Raw genomic sequence first — 19,405 nt, 5'->3', positions numbered from 1 at the left:
CGATGCATCGATGCAGTTACTGTATCGTTACGGGCCTAATTGCGAGTGATCATCTTATTTCTTTATCAGTTAAAATGGGGTTATGCCAGGACCAGGACTATTGTCACACTGGCCCTGAATACCATTATATTTTACCTGAAATTGTAGTCTTACAATTATCAGTACTTACGTCTATATTTACATGTATCAGTGTAATGCACCAACCTCACAGAGACAAATTCCTTGTATGTGCAAACATACAAAAATATTCAGATGTTCCAATTTGCTTGGTAGAGTGGTAAACTCAACTGAAACAACTTTTTTAGTGGAACTATAATTCTTCCTTAAAACCCAACACTTAGCATTACTCACATATTCAATGATAATTAGAATCTCCGTGTCATAATTATAGGATTGGTGAATGTTCTGGGTGAGAAAGAATTGATTGCAGCATTGAGAAAGTAGATAGACCAGAATATTTGGTGGTTTCATACATAATAAAATCCTTAGTGCTCATTTAACAGACAAGAGTAGAGACAAGACAAGAGTACCAAATGGACTGTGCTCTCTTCAGAGTTAAAAGTTAAATACACACTGAGGATTTTACTGTGTACAGCTATTAATTATTTTATCAAGATCCAAGACCCTGACTAATACCACTCTTGGAAGGTTTTAGGAGTTTATAAATGTTTATTTAATGAAAATGAAACTGCTTATATTTACAGTATGCTGTGAATACAATGGTTCAGTATGCTGTGAATACAATGGTTTGATGAGACTCACTTTGTCACAGGTCACCAAATACAGTCAGAAAGGTTTTTGGTGTCTTACATGCCTGTAAAAATGTACCCATAATGGTACAGAATTGACACATAAGGGTTAATTTGCACACGCTCGAAGTTAAATGAATGCACAAGATTTTGCTAAAACAGATGGTGTTCAATTAGATCCGAAATTGTAAAAATGTGTATTTGTTTTACATTAACACTCCACATTTTGCTCTGCATGCACTGTAGCCTAAGACAATGTGTGTCTTACTTAATCATGGCATGAGAAGTCAACGTCTTACAGAGAGGCTTGGATGTTAATTTTGTCTCTAAAGTTAAATGAAGCATGCATAAATCCAGAGTAGAATTTATGATACCTTGGCTGATAATTATGAGACAGACAAGCCAATGTATTCAGAAAAAAACAACAAATGTCCTTCAAGGTGAAAAAGAGGGGAGTGTTGTCTAGACAGTTTATAGCCCCAATAAGAAACAATGCTTGAATACACTGTTTCTGGTGCGTTCAGTCCTCTAAACAATTCAGACTGTGCACAATTGTGCCATAAAGCTGCAGTTGTGGGAACCGAAGGGATATTAACTGCATGGCCTTTCCTTCTGAAAATGAAGCAACGTGATTCATAGAACACATCTTGGGTAAGAACATGATGTATGTGAGATATAAAATAAAGTAAAATAAAGTTTTTAGTTTTTTTTTTCAAGCAATACAAATAGTATAGATGGAAGATGGAAGATAAATGTATAGATGGACTGAACCTTGGCATTTCCTGCCTTTTGTTGAAGTTCTAGCAATTTCCTTGCTCCCAATGTATATAATAATCTTTCAATTGGTCAATGCCATTTTTTATATAACATATATTTATTTATTTAAAAGGCTTTGTTTAAAAAAAAAAGCGATGTTCCACAGTACACAAAGACAACATTATACATATTAAAAATAAACCTTGACCTGGTCCTGTATCTATCTGACAATAGTGAGTGAACATATGCCACTCATTCATTGGACATTTTCTATATCATGGGCCTCCTGCCCTCCTCTCTCATTCGTACTTTATACATGGAGTTGTGGGTACTTGAAAAATGACAAGAAAAATGTTGGCTGATGGAGAGACGTGTGAGGTTTCTCATATGTGCCCTTTTCCAGCAGAACACTCAACAGTCTTTACAATGGAAACAGGCCTTGCAGTGGACCAACAATAACAGTCTTAACACTTGCTGATGAATTGTAAATTGCACACGTGTTTTTAGGACTCAGTAAAAGATGAAAGGCACGAAGCAGCATTGGAATGATGAGCTAGTTCACATCAGCATGACAGTCCCTAAACTAAACACTGTAATAAATGCCATCAAAACCTCCCTGATTGCTATAGAACAGTCCTTCTAATCTAAACTGTCAATATTTTAAGTCATTATCTTACAAGTGATGCCAAAGACAATCCAAAGGAACAACAAAGTCTGTCTTTGTGTGGTCCGGAAAACCGAGATTGAGCTTTGAGAGTTGTTTTTAATAACCCGAAACAAAGTATGGACATATTTCTGTAAAACCATCTAAATAAGGTCATGCATCCTTTAATTTTTAACAATATCCTCGGAGTAGCACTGATTCTGGTATTTGTGGCATTTCAGAAATGTCACATTATGATCTGTCTATCTAGTGTTTCATTCGAGGTGCTTAATTAGTTGCCTCTTAGTGCTGCATTCAATCACACACTTTGACGAGTGATTGATTGCAGAGAATGGCCTATCAAAGGACAATGTAATATTTAAAAATATGAAGACCTTATTGAACAGCTCCTTCTTTGACAATTTGTACAGAAGGTGGTGGGTAAATGAAGCAAAACAGCAAAAAAAAAAATATATATATATGTTGGACAGACATTTGAGAGAAAATATATTTTGAGTGGACAAAATATATCTAAATATATTCCAAAATATATTTAAAATAATTGAAACATATGAAGTAATATCTTTAGTGGTAGATAGTGGTAAATGTGGTACACACTTAATTATTAAAATGTTGAGTGCATTTGTCAAAGCTTTATTATTATTCTGTGTCCAGTTTAAAAGTTGTCTTCAGTTTCTGCTGAAACATTTCCTCTCTCACAACCAAAACAACACATGATCAAATCCAGACAAAAGACAGCTAACAAAGAGTTTTAATTGTAAGAGTTGATTTCCATGTATAACGTAAGCTAAGCCCAATACAACGGTTTTAGGAACCTTTAATATTACATCAAAGTCATGTTTTCCTTATTTACCTTAGCCACAAGGTGATCCATACACATTCTATTTTTTTTCCATAATAGTAAGATCATCCAGATCCAGCATTATCAAGCAAGCATATGTACGCTCATAAATCACGGCTGTTAGGTTGTTTTCATTATTGATCAGCCCATTGAAATATTCTCCTTTTCATGGATGTGGCTTATTAATGCTTTTGTCTGGAACATCCAATGTCCTTGGCTGTTTTTGTGAAGCTCTGATGTTTCCTTTGTTGCTTTTAAAAAACGTATCACATATAAATCATATAATATATAATTACTACATACTCTAATAATAACAATATGGACCAATCCCAAGTCCATGTGGGTGTTCAGTCAGTTTCTTGTGGAGCACAGAAATGCTTGTAACACCTGGGTGAAAGCGAGTCAGTTAAGGACACAGGAAGTATAAATGTCTCTGTCTGTCTAAACCCAGAGATGTGAGTTGTCAGAGATAACAAAATGACTGCTTATTTGTCTCACACCGTTGACTTGGAGGTGGGGGTTGGGCTGGAGGAAATTATGTGCCACAGCATTCCACAAACAACTGAACTCTGGTCAGTAGTCTGTTGAGTTTGTAGGTATGAATATTAATTGTAATGTACTAGAGTTTCTTGTTATGAATGATATTCTGTTATCTTCCTCAATAATTTGTTCCCCTTCAATTTGTTGTGGTATGAGAAATGAAAGCCATTGTGGCTTTTTCTTTTTATCTCCATTTATAGCATTAGCAACAGTCAACACATATCCTTGTTCAGCCCTGGGTGTGTGAGCCTCTGTTTCTGTGGCAGAGGGGGCTAGTGGGTGAGATCAGTGGCCCACACATGGCTGTAATTTAATGGAGAATTGCCCAGTGGTTCCTGTGCAGAGGTAAACACCCTAATAGTCAGGCTTTTGTTATCGCATGACTATGACAACTGCTTCCATCAACAAACAATAGCAGATCGGGGGAACAAGGACTTAAATGTATGAGGTGAACCCCACTGTGTGTCTACTCTACTTCTCACCTTGCCGACTGTCGCTTATGATGAGCCTGTGTGTTAAAACCATTGCTACTGGAAGAGTAGCAATGGTAGAACTGAAGTCCCACATTAGACAAAGTAAAACCCAACAACACATGAAGATTTCTCTGAAATGTCCTAAAAGTGTGCATTTACATTTTTGTGCTTGGTCACCGTGTAAATGAACAATATTATGTGTGAAATTATACTGGATGGCATGCTGTTGGGGATGAAGTTAGAAGGGAAATTGAGACACAGCAAATACAGAAAGAAAGCTGGGCAGTCACCATCAAGCTGTGAGTCAACAGGGGGCCAATCCTTCAAATCTGAGATGCAATCTGGGCCACAGAGCCATAAACATTTACAGGGTGGGAAGTGCTGGGGAGAGGGGCTGCAGGATGTCAGTCAGCCATGTCCAACCACATTACCTTATAGTAATCATCAAATAGATTATACTGAACAGTTTAAAAAACATATATATATTGTCTTTAGGAATCTCTCCCTTCTTATTGTACAATATTGTCCAGAACAAAATAACATTTAAGCCCATACAATGATATAATATTGCAAATTAAATGTTTGTGCGCTTTAGAGGAAAATAAATAAAAGGAAAAAGTCAAAACTATAGCCAACGTTTTTCAATATATTGTATGTTGGAGCACTAACATCCATGCTTTTATTGGCATTTAGTAAGCTTTGTGACATTCAAAATGTAAATAGATTTATAAAGCTGCACTCTAGAGGCATGCAATTCACAGGCCAACACAAACACAGCCTAGATAACAATAAATAAAAGAACACTAAATTCATAATAATATCACACCTATAAATCCATGTACATTTTCACAACAAATTATATAATGCGAGATGAATATTGCTACAAACAAAAAGTACAACATGTCTATGAATGTGTCTAATGCATTCCAACTATTGCATATTGTCACTATCAGGTACCTCTTATCTTCACCTTTCAACTTTGTATGTTTTTTTGGAAGTGATATTTTTGGTTTAAATAAAACTTTTTTTTGTTAAAAGGTAAAGCACTGTATTCGTATATTGTTATCATTGTTATATAGTGTGTTTGTTCAGTAACAGGGGGTCTCCCTGTCTCTCCAGATCTTTAGTAAATAGAAAGCTTAAATGTGTTCCAGTTCCAATTTTGTCTGCTAATTTTTGTGCCATCACTTCCCATTTAACTTGTTTAATCTGTATTGTGACCTGAAAATTATGTTTTTTTGATCTATAGCAATGAGTACTATCAGAATATAGAGCTATTTAACACTTATTTTAACAAAGCAATATTTTGGCCTAGACCGCTGGTGTAAAAAAAGGCCGCCAAAACAAATTCTTGAAAAAAAAAAAACACACACACACCTACAAAGGCGACAGGTGTGTAGGAGAGGACTAAACGAGAGCCCCAACGTATTGAAAGAAAAACTCCTGCACACTGTCTTCAAATGCAAAAAAAAATGATTTAATGGGAATACAACAATGTTTCGGTTTGTTAGACCTTCATCAGGTTATCTTAAGGAGAAGAAAGCATCCTTAAGATAACATGATCAAGGTCTAACAGACCGAAACGTTGTTGTTTATGGTTATGTCTGAGTCTGAGTGACATGGCCGTGGTTCACCGGCCGGCCGGGTCCTCCCATTTAGACCGGGGACCCCTATACGTAACTATACCTTTCAATCTGGGAACCCCTTTTGGGGTTGTTGTTGTTGCTATGTACAGTATACTGTATAACAACATACATTTTTTGTAATTTTTGAATAAATATTTGAAGTTTTTCAGGAAACTTAGGTCAGGATTTAGAAGGCGTTTTTAGAATCGGCCTCCAGTCTAAATGGGTTAAGGCAATTAATTTTTTTAAGATTGAACCAATGAAAAGTATTAACAAGAGCTTGTGTCTAAATGATAAATACGTTGGATCAATTGGAACACTGTTTTCTTTTTTTCCTTTCGATTTCCTGAAAAGTAACAGTTTCGGACATACAAGGTTTCCACCCGACAGCGACGTTATGCAGTGGCCTATATGTCCTAATGAATACAAAACCTAATAGCAACAATCACCACACATTGTGCCATGGTACCATAATGCGCTGACAGTGACATTGTGATTATTTTGAGCTTGTGTTTTAGGGGTAAGGTATCGTATAAAAACCAACATATAGACTAATCACAACATTCTAATTGAAAGGAATACAATATTTTCCTTCAACAGCATTGTTAGGAAGTGACTTAGTGGTTTGACTTTTTTTTGTATTTCATATTTTGTCATTGTATCACTGAACCAATGTTTTAAGCACATATTGTATCCTGATAATAACGTGTTTTTGGTAACTTTGAGATAGAACACAAACATGGTTTGTTTGACAATACAGGCCTACCCACATGTTATGTTCATTTCCACTGATTGATTATGTTTTGTGGAAACTACAGCCAGATGGCAAAGTGATGAGGTTCTGGTATAGTATGGTGCTGATGAAACATTAATGATTGAAGCACGCTCATGAGAAAATGCCCTCATGCACTCACTCACATACACCCCAGTCCATATAAATGCACACATGCATACACAGAGGTAGACATGGACAGATGATGGACACACACGTCCACATTTACTGTAAACACTCACCCATACACACCGACACACAGACACAGATGCGCATGCACTAATAACTATGCACACACATTCACAAAGATTTCACACGAAACATAGAAAAAACATGTACTTTGTCATTCACAATCAGCTCTTGTTTCGTTTTTTAAGACCTCAGACAACTTTGGTGATTTCCTTACATCAAGGCAAAATATATAAATTATTATATGAACGCCGGCTGTCTATACAATAGTACAGAGACTTACCACATGAATAGAGGAGTCTAGTGATTTATATGGACAATTATTATCTGTAAAAACACCTACCTGTCACGTTTTAAAATTGATGCTAGAAGCGAAGAGAAAACAAATGTGCTTTGTTTGCTCGTTAATTGCCAAATGTTTAAAATTTCATCTAATATGAATGTTAATATAATAGCTGTATTATCGTGGAAAATGTCAGATTATGATTGCACAGTACATCAAAGATGCATTGTTGCAAATGTTATACATTTTAGACAAAGCGCAGCTGACATAATAGACATAACTATTCAGTTACCTTAAATTTTTCATGTTTCAGTTTGCACCCTTTTGGCTTAACCTCTCTCAAAAAAAATAAAAATAAAAAGGTCAATATAATATTTGACGGATGTACAGTATTTAGGATAAGCAAAGGGCACCTGCAAGTCTGCTTTGGTGGAGGAGGAGAGGAAAAAAAACCCTGACTGAATACAAAAGAAACATACAGCACAAAGCACTTGACAATGAATGTGGTGTGGTCATTCTAGCGGGGCTCAAAGACTATAAGACACCTGGTGTGTTTTAAGGCTCTTCACTGTAGGTTTACAGCGACCATGGAGACAGACACCCCTGACCAGTAGAAGACCTGGCAGCCTTCTGGGACCATTGAATAGGAATAGTGAATACTCACCACTTTGGCCCCACAGTCGTCCCACACTGTAACAGTAGGCTATTCACTCTCACGAGCCAAATCTCCTGTACAGAGTTAAGTATTAGAGTTCTAAACAATACAAACTAATTTCATTATGCTTTATTAATGATAAACCTTTCGATATATATATATTTCCACTTGCATGACATAATATAAAACTAAAACATATTTTTTGTTTATTTAGTCCCTTGCCATCACAAGAAATGCAAGCCTGACATCTTATACGATCATGCGCCCCACATGGGGAAATGGATAAAAGTGCATTATTGTTGTCATGGCAACCACAGAAATGGCTCCGGTGCTGCACAATGGTCAGATGGGCCTTGGGGAGGCCCAGTAGCAACCCCCCTCCACCTCCACATCTGCTGTTCTCCATTCAGAATTATGGGATGTTCTGCCGATTATTTTCTGTCCTGCTTCCCCCTTTCAAAACTGACAGGCTGAGAAAATGGGAGCGGAATTAGGAATTCTGCCAACATCTGTCTAAGAAGTGTGATTTGGCCAACACGAGCAGCACAGTAGAGCGAGAGAGAGAGAGAGAGAGAGAGAGAGGATCTTTCAAAGTTATTCAGCTCAGCGGGTCAATAAGTGTGTGACAAAAGTACTTATATGCTCTCCTGGGTTTATATCGACAAAACCATCCCAACGGAAGAGGCAGGATACTCCCCTTCTATAAGCTTTAAATAACAACAGGACTTGGCAACCAGAAAGGCATGCAGAGTTAGGTTATGGATGTTCTAAGCTTATATTCATAGTTCTGTACCTCTCTTATGAATTGCTTTGGAGATTAGTTTGCACACCAGGACTTGTGGATCACAACTTGAAAGATTACCGTATTTGCTTGTTTGTCCCTCTGCTCAGATGGACAAAAACTGGGATATATAACATTAGCTAGGTGAAAAGTGTGGGGGGAAAGGGAGGGGGGGCTTTTATCCTCTGGTTCCACATGCACATCCACAGCAGCCATGGTGATGGCAAGAGGTAGAATAGGATTCAAGCCACCTGCCTGTATGCTAAGCCACCATGCACACCAAAGCATAGAGACTCCTGTTGCTCTCCTATGACAGAGCAAGGATTTAAGCTTTTTTTGTGAAAGAAAGCGTGCCGAATGCACACAATACATCAATGCTAACAATTGATACAGTATTTCTTCCTGAACATCACAAACAATGCCAAACTAAAAGGATCCAAATCTCTGCTAAGGAGAAATATAACCACATACACATGTTTTATGTGGATCAATTGTTTTAAGATACTTTATCAGTAATCATTGTATCACAAACACTTAAAGCTTAAGTGTTAACTAACTTACCCACGGTCCCTCAGGAGTCTATGCCCCTTCCCTTTTTCTCTCTACACCAAATGACAAATAACTTTTTTTACAGTTATTTTTGTAGAATGTGCACTATGGTTAATGTGGTAAAAAAAGGGGAGGAAACAGAGTTGATAATATATATTCCTTCCAATCATTTATTATACTGTATATTCATATTTTATTGACTTGCTTGAATCGCAAAGCTTCTTTGACATCTTCTGATGGGTTACTTCCCTTTGATCAGGTATATTACTTATCCATTCAGTAATTGTGCCCAACCAAACAGAGAGACAGGCACACCCACAAACCAAAGTTAGATCTGAGCATCATAAGCTCCAAGCTACTTAATGCATAATGACCACTGGTGCATCCCCAGACAAAAAAGGGGGAGAAAAAGAAAGAAAACAGTGCACAGGAGGTATCCCAAACCCCCGCATCCATATTGATTAAACAAATTTGCCACAAATCATTTTACAAATGCCCAGCGGGGGGCTATAGAGCCTGGTGGAAACACTCCATTCATGCGCTGTCCTCCCCCATGGGGCTGAAGCCCCGACTCTTGGCTCGTTTAAGTGTGCTGACAGCCTCTGATCCTCTCCATCTGCAGGGTGGGCTGGCCTGCACTGCACCGAGGGGTCTTTTGTATCTTCAAACTTTAGGGGATGTACAAAGAAAGTAAAATTTTTCATAAGCGAGAGGTTTCCTGAAACTTTCCTGCAAGTACAAAAAATACACTATAGTTTACTGCATTGTTCTGTTAGAGAAAAGGTTTTGGTTCTGCTAACCCTTACGGGTAATGAGTAAACTTTTACAGGCATCAGAGTTATATTATCACTTTGGATTTTACACTGTATGAACCATACTGTTGAAAATTTTGATGACAGATACCTTGGTCAAAGAGCACATGTGTGAGTATTGTTCTTTGACTAGCGGGAAAAAAAGAAGAAAGCACAGGACATTGGGTGGATTTGCACAATAACAAAATCATTTGGACTGACAAGTGACTTTCACTGCGGCACAGACGTCTCATGTGCTCTTTCAGTGACACATACAAATTTGGGTCAACACTCTAGCTCCACCTCCATGACCAAGTATCTCTTTGTGAATGAAAGTGGGTGGGGGCAGCTATGTAGCGTATATGTGTGTGAGTGTGCAGAGGGGGGGTAAACTAAGTAGTATGTGCGCGTGCATGCATGTGTACATGCGCTGAGCCCAAGAGGGAGCCCCACAGGGGAAGGTAAACAGGAAGGCTGTACAGACTGACTTTAACACTGACATTTTTGGAAAATATTTATTATTGATTCACTTCTTTAGTTTCTCTCTTGATAACTTAAATTTCGTTTTTGTTGTATTTTTTTTTTCTTCCTGTATTTAAATTCTGGTTTGTTCATTATTGCCTTTGAACTGATAGACTCACATCCCTTATTAAGATTCTCATTAAGATAACAAAATGTTTCACGTTTAATGAACTATTGTTTGTTTCAGATACTGTATTATTGGGATATTCTTAGATTGTAGATTCACTGTGTTTCATTTTAGTTTTGATTTCATCTTTAGCAAATTTCCCCCCACCCTGGTATCTTATTTTTTTGTGTCACTTATAGCTTTTGTGCATATCAACACAAATTCCCTGTTGGAAACTGTATATTTCTTATTGTATTTGTATTTGTATTTGTATATTTCTTATTGTATTTGTCTTACACAAACCTAAAAATGATGTGATATCATATATACACATAATAACTTATGTATATTTGTACAAGCCTACAAGTTATGTTCCGCATAACTTGTAGGCGTAGTGGAAGACAACTATTATACAAAAACAATCATACCTCCCACAACTTTTTGATCTATATTTTGCACCATACAAAGAATGACCATTGATTGTATATATATATATGTATTTTATATATCTATATTCTCCAGATTCTCATAATATGTAGGCAAACTGCAACTGTTCCCATAGTGCTTGTTTGGGGTCTGTGTCAGGGGGCCAACACGCCCCTTCTTATAACCTCAAACACATGGTCAGCTCCTATTATTTTAACTGCTTCCAGTGACTTCAGATCCTGCTCCAGTGCAATCAAGAGCAGGAATGGCCACATTAAAAACGACCAGGCCGGGGACAGCTTAGGTTACTCCAGTTATGAAGGGTATAGCAAACCAAGCTGAGTACAACTTGGGGGGAAAAAAGACAGTGACAAAAACAAACATCTTGAGTGTTTGTGTCAGAAAGGTCACTGCAAAACGGTCATTCGTTTTTTGTTTTGGTCAAATATTTGATTGATTGCGAGATGAATCTGGTGACGTAAAGATGTTACAGAGCTTGCTTATCTCAATTTAGCCCACGTCAAACATGGGAAATTAATGTTCAAGTTATATAGAAGACAAACAGGGATGGATTCATGGAGACCAGCTGAGGTGGCTTGCTGGGGAGGACAGCAAAACTTGTAATGCTTACAACAGCTGTGTGCGTGTGTGCGTGTGTGTGTGTGCGTGTGTGCGCGCGCGCGTGTGTGTGTGTATTATTACAGTTACATCCTGGAGCTACCACAACTTCACAGACAGGGCAGTTTAACTGTCGCTAGCTCATAAAATGGCCAAATTACCACACATATAATCTACACACAAACAAACATATAGGATATGCATAACAAACCTACATGTCTTCCTGCATCTCAGCCACCACACGTAAATAAACATTTCTTGTACCTTCCCTCTGTTCACGCATTGCTGTGCTTATATACCTGAGCCTTGAATGAATGGTTCCCCAGAAACCTAATCCAACAAAACAGCCCATCGCTCATAAAGACACCACATGAGTGACGTGAGCAGAGCGAGTTATAGTGACCCAGGGACATACAACTCTTCTCCTCTCCAAACATGAAAATTCCTCTGATTTGTGATCAACTAAGACCTCTGGCAACTGTCAAATCGGTTTCTAGGTGCTGATTATATAGATTTAGTTTTCATTTTAGAAAATAGTTTATGCTGCCTATAAAGATGCAGCATTTGTTTAAAGATGGTAGAGAAGCAGATGGAAGAGAAGCAGTTATATTTAACAACAGTCCATTGCGAATTGACACCAAGTAATCTATTTAATTCCATTTTTTTGAATGAAACATCTAATGCAACACAACATAATGATACAGGGTAGTTATTTTAGTTTCAGACATCAAATCAATATTGCAGGTTTGTTTGTTGATGCTCTTAGTGCTAGGTGGCAATGAAAGAGAGTCAATAGCGAGACACAAACAAAGGAAGGACAACTTAAAGATTGTCTTTGAAAAGAGCCCACTGATGCAAGACACTGCAAAATATCCGTAATATCATACTATGAAGTTCATGGCTGTGCTGTGCATAGAAATCCAAAAATTAAAGATGGAAAGTATCGATCAATTATGTTGCGCAAAAACACCCTTCTTGTCTCCTAAATTGATTATTTACCAAAGCAACAGGAAATGCAACAGGAAAAATGTTTCAAGTAATTTTTGGTAGAGGTAAGCACATGCTCACACCGCCCCGTCCATGTTTTCAATTCCACCTCAACCCCACTGAGTCGGAAGTTACAGAGGCTTCGTCCTCCACACAATGAGATAAATATACTACTCCACTCTTGCCTGCAGATTTTTCTCATAAAAAAACCCTTTGATAGTTTAGCCATCTGGCCGGAGCCGAAAAAAGTCCTCATAAAAGAGGCCCAAATAAGGTCAGGGGTCGCCCCCTCCCTGGGTCAGGGGCCCTGGAAGGTTGTTATAGTGGACTTTACTAAAGTTGTCAGCTCAGATCCCCTTGACAAATTAAAGCACATTCTTCTCTTTTTAACAAGTATTCCATTACAGTCAGCCATCTCCAAAGAAAACGTTGTTCATTCTTAGCAGTGAGGCGAGCAGAATATGATCCACATGGTACAGATATGGCACATGAAGTGGTCAACTATTTAAGACTTGTTTCGATATTATTATTCTCTTGATTATGGCAAAATTGTTGGCTAGCAAGACTGTAGATGTTTGTGAGAGTCTGCCTGGACTATTTAATTATTGGATGTCCATGATGATACGTTTTATTTTACCATGCAAAACAGTTATCCATGTTGGAGAGCGGTAAATAGCCTTTAATCAACATATAGTACATTAAAAGGTACAATGGCAGCCTGTCATTAACTCTGACCTGTCTGTGTCTCTGTCCAAATGTCCAGGGGATGAAAGGCCTGGGGTTGAGACTTATCACAAAGACACATTTAGCGGATTGCTTTTTGTGTCAGAGCATGGAATCTGCCCCCCGCCCCAACACAATACAGTCACTGTGAAAAGCAGATGACGATAGATTTGTGTAAACCCACACATTTCAGCCCTAAACGTCCATTTCACCCATTGAAAAGGGAAGAGTTTGAAATGTGTGGATTTGCATGAATGGCCTTCAAGTCTGCATAGTTAAATTAAAATAAGTTTATGAATTGAATTACAACTCACTCAAGTCCAACGTTTATTTGCAGCTAAATGTACAATATCCAAATTTCAGGTGATTCACAGAAAGTGATCACAGAAAGTTGACTGTTGCAATAAATATGAGGAGTGGGGAGAGAGGTATGGAATAATGCGTACATTCGACTTCATACCCTTCCAGTTCTCCTCTACTGACTTTCACACGCATAAGAATGTGTTTTGTTCCACCCAACATGCTTTCAAAAACCCATCTACAACAGTCAAACAAATACTCAGCATATGACAGCCCCTATATCACAGTAGGAAGGATCAGACAAAGGGAAGTGTTTTCCAACACACAGCTGGTCAGCAGGGAATTTGTCTTGTGCTTATTGTCTTGCTCTTAAAAGAGGTGCGAATGCTCTCGCTCCATGCTCCAGTCGCTTCCTAAGAAAAGGTGCTGCTGGTTGATACATAGGCCCAAGTGTCCAGTTTCAGGGGAAATGGTGAGTGAATTGGTAGAGGATGTTGAGCTTCATTAAACACCACTGAAGAAGTGGACTTTGCTGGCCTCTCTCAAGCAATCAATACTGTGCAAGCTACAGGTGGGGTTTGGGAAGTGAGGCCACACAACGATCAAGTCCCATGTCCTTTGTCATACTAAAGTGCGGTTGAGGATATAATTTCCTCTCCACATGTATCTATAAACAAGTGCTTCTCGTGTCAGAATGGGGTATTATACATCATTACAAGTATGTGTGGGTGTAGGTAAAAAAAAAGGGCTTTCAGGATTCCATAAGTGACACATGCAGCTCTTCCTTAAAAAATCATGAGCTAATTTAATTTTGAGTGTACAAATGAAACCAATTGTACCCGTACATTTGTACACTCTCAGTCACAAATGGATACATGAACACAGAGGATTTGACAGTGTTATTTCCAAGACCTACACATTTGCCTGCTTTTATTTCATTTGAAATGAATTGACGATGAAAGGTGATGGGGGGAAAAAGAAAGACCTCAAATTCCATGCAGTGAAGAATGTGACGTCTCCAGTTTCTCATAATCAGCATGACTATGAATGGCGAAAACAAACAAACACTTTTTTTTTCTCTTGCAGAACTTTGCCTGAGGGAGCCAGTATAGAGGAGGGGCAGCATCAGACCACTCCATTATTAATCTTTGTTAATTGTAGGCTTCTCTATTCAGATGTCCCACAGCTGCATTTTTCCATCATTAGCCAGTGTTTATAGTGCCTGGAACCGGCTAGCAACATAAATGACAAATAAGTAAATCATCAAGGAACGTCCTGACAAGAGGGCATATATCTGCAGAGACGCAGTGCAGCTTGCGGCCAGCTATTTGCACACTAAAGTGTGTAATTACAACACAGAACCGGTATAACCTTGTTTACCTTCACCTAGGTCTTCTGAACTGACCAGGACAAGGGGAGCAAACTAAATCCACCATGCCTCCATGACTAAATATTATTATAGAACATACTGTATATGAAATTAATATACTGTATCTAAGAACCTCAATAATTTCCATGTTGCTACTGTATATGGAGCTAAATAAATTATTCAAACCGTAAAACAGATTGCAAGCATGATGCTGTACATGCTGATAAAAGACAAATATGTCAAAATACTTTTCTCCCTTCGATTGTGGCTACTGCTAATGCCACTGTCATTTGTTAGAATGGTGTGAGCACCTGTTTCTCTGTTTTTGAACAAGCATACAGGCATGCCTTAAATGCCCATAACACAGCTTGCATTCCATGTGTTGCGTAGTGATGGTATCCTCTTTTGAAAAGGAATGCATTACGGTGGAATAAATGCCCTACTCTACTCTGACCACTTAGTTAAAAGGTATTCAGATGGTTTGGGATCTCTCCACCACCCCTCCTCCCATAGGGCCGGGTGAGGAGAGGAGGGGGATGGGTGTATTTGACTTGGGAGAGGTGAATTTGGAAGGGGGCAGGGGTATCTACATAAAAGGCCAAACTAAGTTTATTTTTGTCTTCACTGCATATCCGCACAGCTATCTATGGGCTAGTTAGTTAACCACTTAAGCCCTATATACTTAACCATACCACAAACAGCTAAAATAGCCAATCTACAAGTTCACGGTGCAGCATCACTACGTGTTGTGAGCTTGTAGATTAGCTATTTTTTTAATTTTTTTTTGAAATTTTGAAATCGGTGATCAACTGAGACCTGTACGCCAGGGTGAAAAAAATTAATAAAAACAAGGTTAAAAAAAACGCAGCATGTTCTTCACATGATAAAGACCTAGCACCATTCAGTAAAGCAGGATCACTGACTTTGGGTTGCATACCACAGGGATTCCCTAAATGGAGTTCTGGAATGGGACCTAGAAAACAGACATGGATATTGGATTATAGTGGCATTTTAGTAGTCACATGATCTCTTGGATCACATAACGGCTTGGCTACTTGTCACCTCTTGCTGGCTGCTGGGAGGTCCAAGTGGTCCATACCAGAAGTTTTGGAGACACAAGCATCTATGGCTTATCTACTATTACACATGCATGGTCCAATACACACTTGTGCACACACACACACACACACACACACACACACACACACACACACACACAGTTCACTCTTTCAGTGTGGTCTAACTATTGCTTTGCTCATAGGATTTGAAGTTGAACTGGAAATGCTAAGCAAAGAGATGTGTCACATAATTGCATTTGTTTAGTGAAGGAATATGGGCCAGCAAGTCCAACAGGTTTAAAGGTTTAGCAATCAATACTGCAGGTGACAGATGGGGGAGAAAACCAGTATTTTTCGGACTCATTGTCTATTTATATATTGTCCACTTTAACCTTCTCTGCTGACCGAGGGTTCCAATGCACCACAGCTGGAATTTCAAATACACTGCAAGTATCTCTATGATATACAGTATTTCACTTGATGTATACACCGTCATAGTATAAATCAGGAGTAGCCTATAAACTAAGCATTTCACCCAGATGTAAGTGGGGTTTTCTTTCTTTAAACAATGATATAATTTTTTTTTTTGAAAATCATCTACTTATTTTTGCACTTGAACGCTTGAATACCAGAAGCCTGCAGATTATTTTTTTTCTTGTTAGACGGTATCCCACACGTTTTTTGGTTCCACTCTCCATTGAAAAAGAAACACTGATCTTAAATATGCTATTATCAACTATTTTGTGACTACAGACCATTGTCTGTATGCACCACGTGTGTCATCTCCAGGCCTGTAGGATCATGCTCCTGTGATTTTGACAATCCCATTGAGTCAGTCTTATGTTTGAAACCCAACCCCCACTGAGAGGCTAATTAAAACAATTTCAAGGACAAAGGAGGGGAGTCCATTGTATCACACAACCAGCAGTGCAACAGATATGATGCCAGAGGGGCACAGTTGTCAAGGATTAGTGCCCCTTCGTAGGCGCAGATGGATACATCAGCACCACTGATGATTGCCTCAAAAGAGTTGTGAGGAGGAATGTAGATATACTTAAATCACTAGAGCTGGGATAATGTAACATTTTCTGCTATGCTACTGGACTGTTGGTGTACATGTAGCCTTAATCATAGCAATGCACAACAGGGACCATCACCCCAGAAAAACTTTTTTTTTGCCTATCCTCGACATGTTTCTCTGTTTGTTTTTTCTATCTTTCTCTGGCCCCCTCTCTTCTTTTTCTTTTCTCTTGAAACAACAGAAACGACCGAGCTTGTACAAAAAGGATTTACACCTGTAAACCTGTGATGTGACAATAAAGATGATTCTGAAAGACCTTACCAATAATTCATGGCACAGCTCTGAGTGGGCTGGGATTAGATTTGGTAATTGGTCGGACGTCAGGTATTTTATTATATTTATTATGTATATTAATATTTAATGGTAGTAGAACATAGTATTATATTTGATACTATGAAAGCTGTCAGTGTGCCCATTCTTATTTGCACTATTTGAGATTGGGCAATACTTAATCTTTTCAAATATAAATATATTAAAATATGAAGAAATCAATAAAAATATACTCCTACTCTTCATCACATCAGTAATAGTTGTGCTATTTCCTAACATTTGATGATTTTGTGAACAATAATAATAATAAAAAACCTACCCGACCCCAGGTCTTTGTGAGGTTAATTTTCACATTCCTGAGCTGTGTACAGACCACCCCCTTCCCAAAAGACAGAAATCTGCTGGTGACAAATCTTCCTCCCTACTTCCTCTCTTTCCTTTCAACTCAAGTAACGGACCAATGAACTGGATTCTTCTGTCCTTTGACTCACAGCCACCCTTAATGTTTGTGCTGCCCATTCAAAAACTTTGCTAATCAAACGTCTGCTTGACTCAGCCCATAGTATCGGCATACCTCATTACAATTATGCTGGCAAACAGTCTGATTACTGTGTTAAAAACCTGAAGTGATATTGGAGACAATGGCTTGATTGTGAGAAAAGTCTAGCTATTAATGTACAATAAAATATGACTATTTTGTAACAAAATTACGTTTACTGTCATATAGTTGAATGTGGACACAATGCAAACAATCTGACAAAATAAATAAAACAATAATATTCCCTACATTTCATTGAAATGACCCCTCTAACTGAACTTAATCTAAGTGGGAATCTCACAAACCGAGATGTTGACACTAATTGTCTCATCCATGCTCTTAAGGCATTGTTGTTATCTTTGTGGTCAGTGCTTACTTATCTAACAGAGAGGAACTGTATGTGGCCAGAAACAATAGGCATGATTGAGTGCATTCCACCAAATGGTGTTCGGTTACATTGACTTGGCCTATTTAATAGATGATATATATGCTTCATGAACTAATTAATTATCTGCCATGAAGATATGCAAACAGGAAGAAGTGTGATGCCATGTGTTGAGAGAATTATACATTTTTTAATAATTAGTCTGCAAAACTTCTCTTGACTTTATTGACTTTATGATTTTGATTTGCAAATGTAATCTGACATCTTTTCATGTCAATGATTAATTTCCATTACATTCACATAGGAAAAATACCTAATCTTTAAGTAATCGTGCATTGATATAGATATACCTCCTACTGGATTTTAAAAAGCCACACTGTTATTAGCCTAACAAAGCAAATGGTAATCCATGAGCCAGTATGTGTGCATGGGTGGGATGCATCCTTTAATGACAGGAGAATGCTTCTGAGGAATTCACACCAATAACCTGCAGGATACCAAAACAGAGGGATCCCTTCGGTCACTCATTCATTTAGCTCTAATCTCTATGCAGTCAAATTGAAATGTCATACATACACTCTGAAAACACACTTAATTCCCGTTTTCTCAATCATTGTTAAAAATTCGGACTCATGCAGCTTGAAAGTACCAGCTCTTATTATGCAAAAACTACAGATTCACAATCTTTTAACAGATCTTGGTAACACTATGAAACATAATCAGACCACCAGCAGAATTATAGCTGGGGGAGGGATGGGATGACATTATGCTAATAAAGCAGATGTCCACAGTTCTAAATACATTCCAGGCAGCCTATACAAAACAATGTGTCTTAACTTTCTTCCCAATTGAGCAAACCCCTGTCTCTGTCTCTAAAAGCTTGCAGAGCTTACATAATAAACACTCACTCTTATAACCCAAAGATCACAGGTGCTTATGCTTATCTATACTCCGTCAGCTATTTTTGGCACATGACACCACCGTACGGCAAAGTATAAATAGGGCTTTTAAGGCCAAGGTAGAGGGCCCTTTATTTTGGGAGCTCACTGTGTTTGGTCAAGGTGTGGGTTCTTGTCTCAAACTTTCCATGACACTGGAAGTTTTGGGCCATGTCTCTCCGTGGCTGTTGTGCACTGTGCCCGACTCTCCAACAGAATTCATCGGCCATTGTTTTCTCTTCACAGGCATTTATGATGTCACGGCAAACATAAGCTTTGTCCTCAGATGAAGGATCAGCCCGGGTTCATGCCCTTATAGGGTCAAACAAACAGCAAACTACGGACAGGCTATGACTTAAATCCACAGCGTTGGGTGGACATGACTGTGACAAAGGCCCGGGATAACCTGATCTAAG

Source organism: Gymnoscopelus braueri (genome assembly GCF_963280865.1).
Source record: "Gymnoscopelus braueri genome assembly, chromosome: 12".
NCBI classification, from domain to species: Eukaryota; Metazoa; Chordata; class Actinopteri; order Myctophiformes; family Myctophidae; genus Gymnoscopelus; species Gymnoscopelus braueri.
This window is presented reverse-complemented; position numbering follows the sequence as displayed.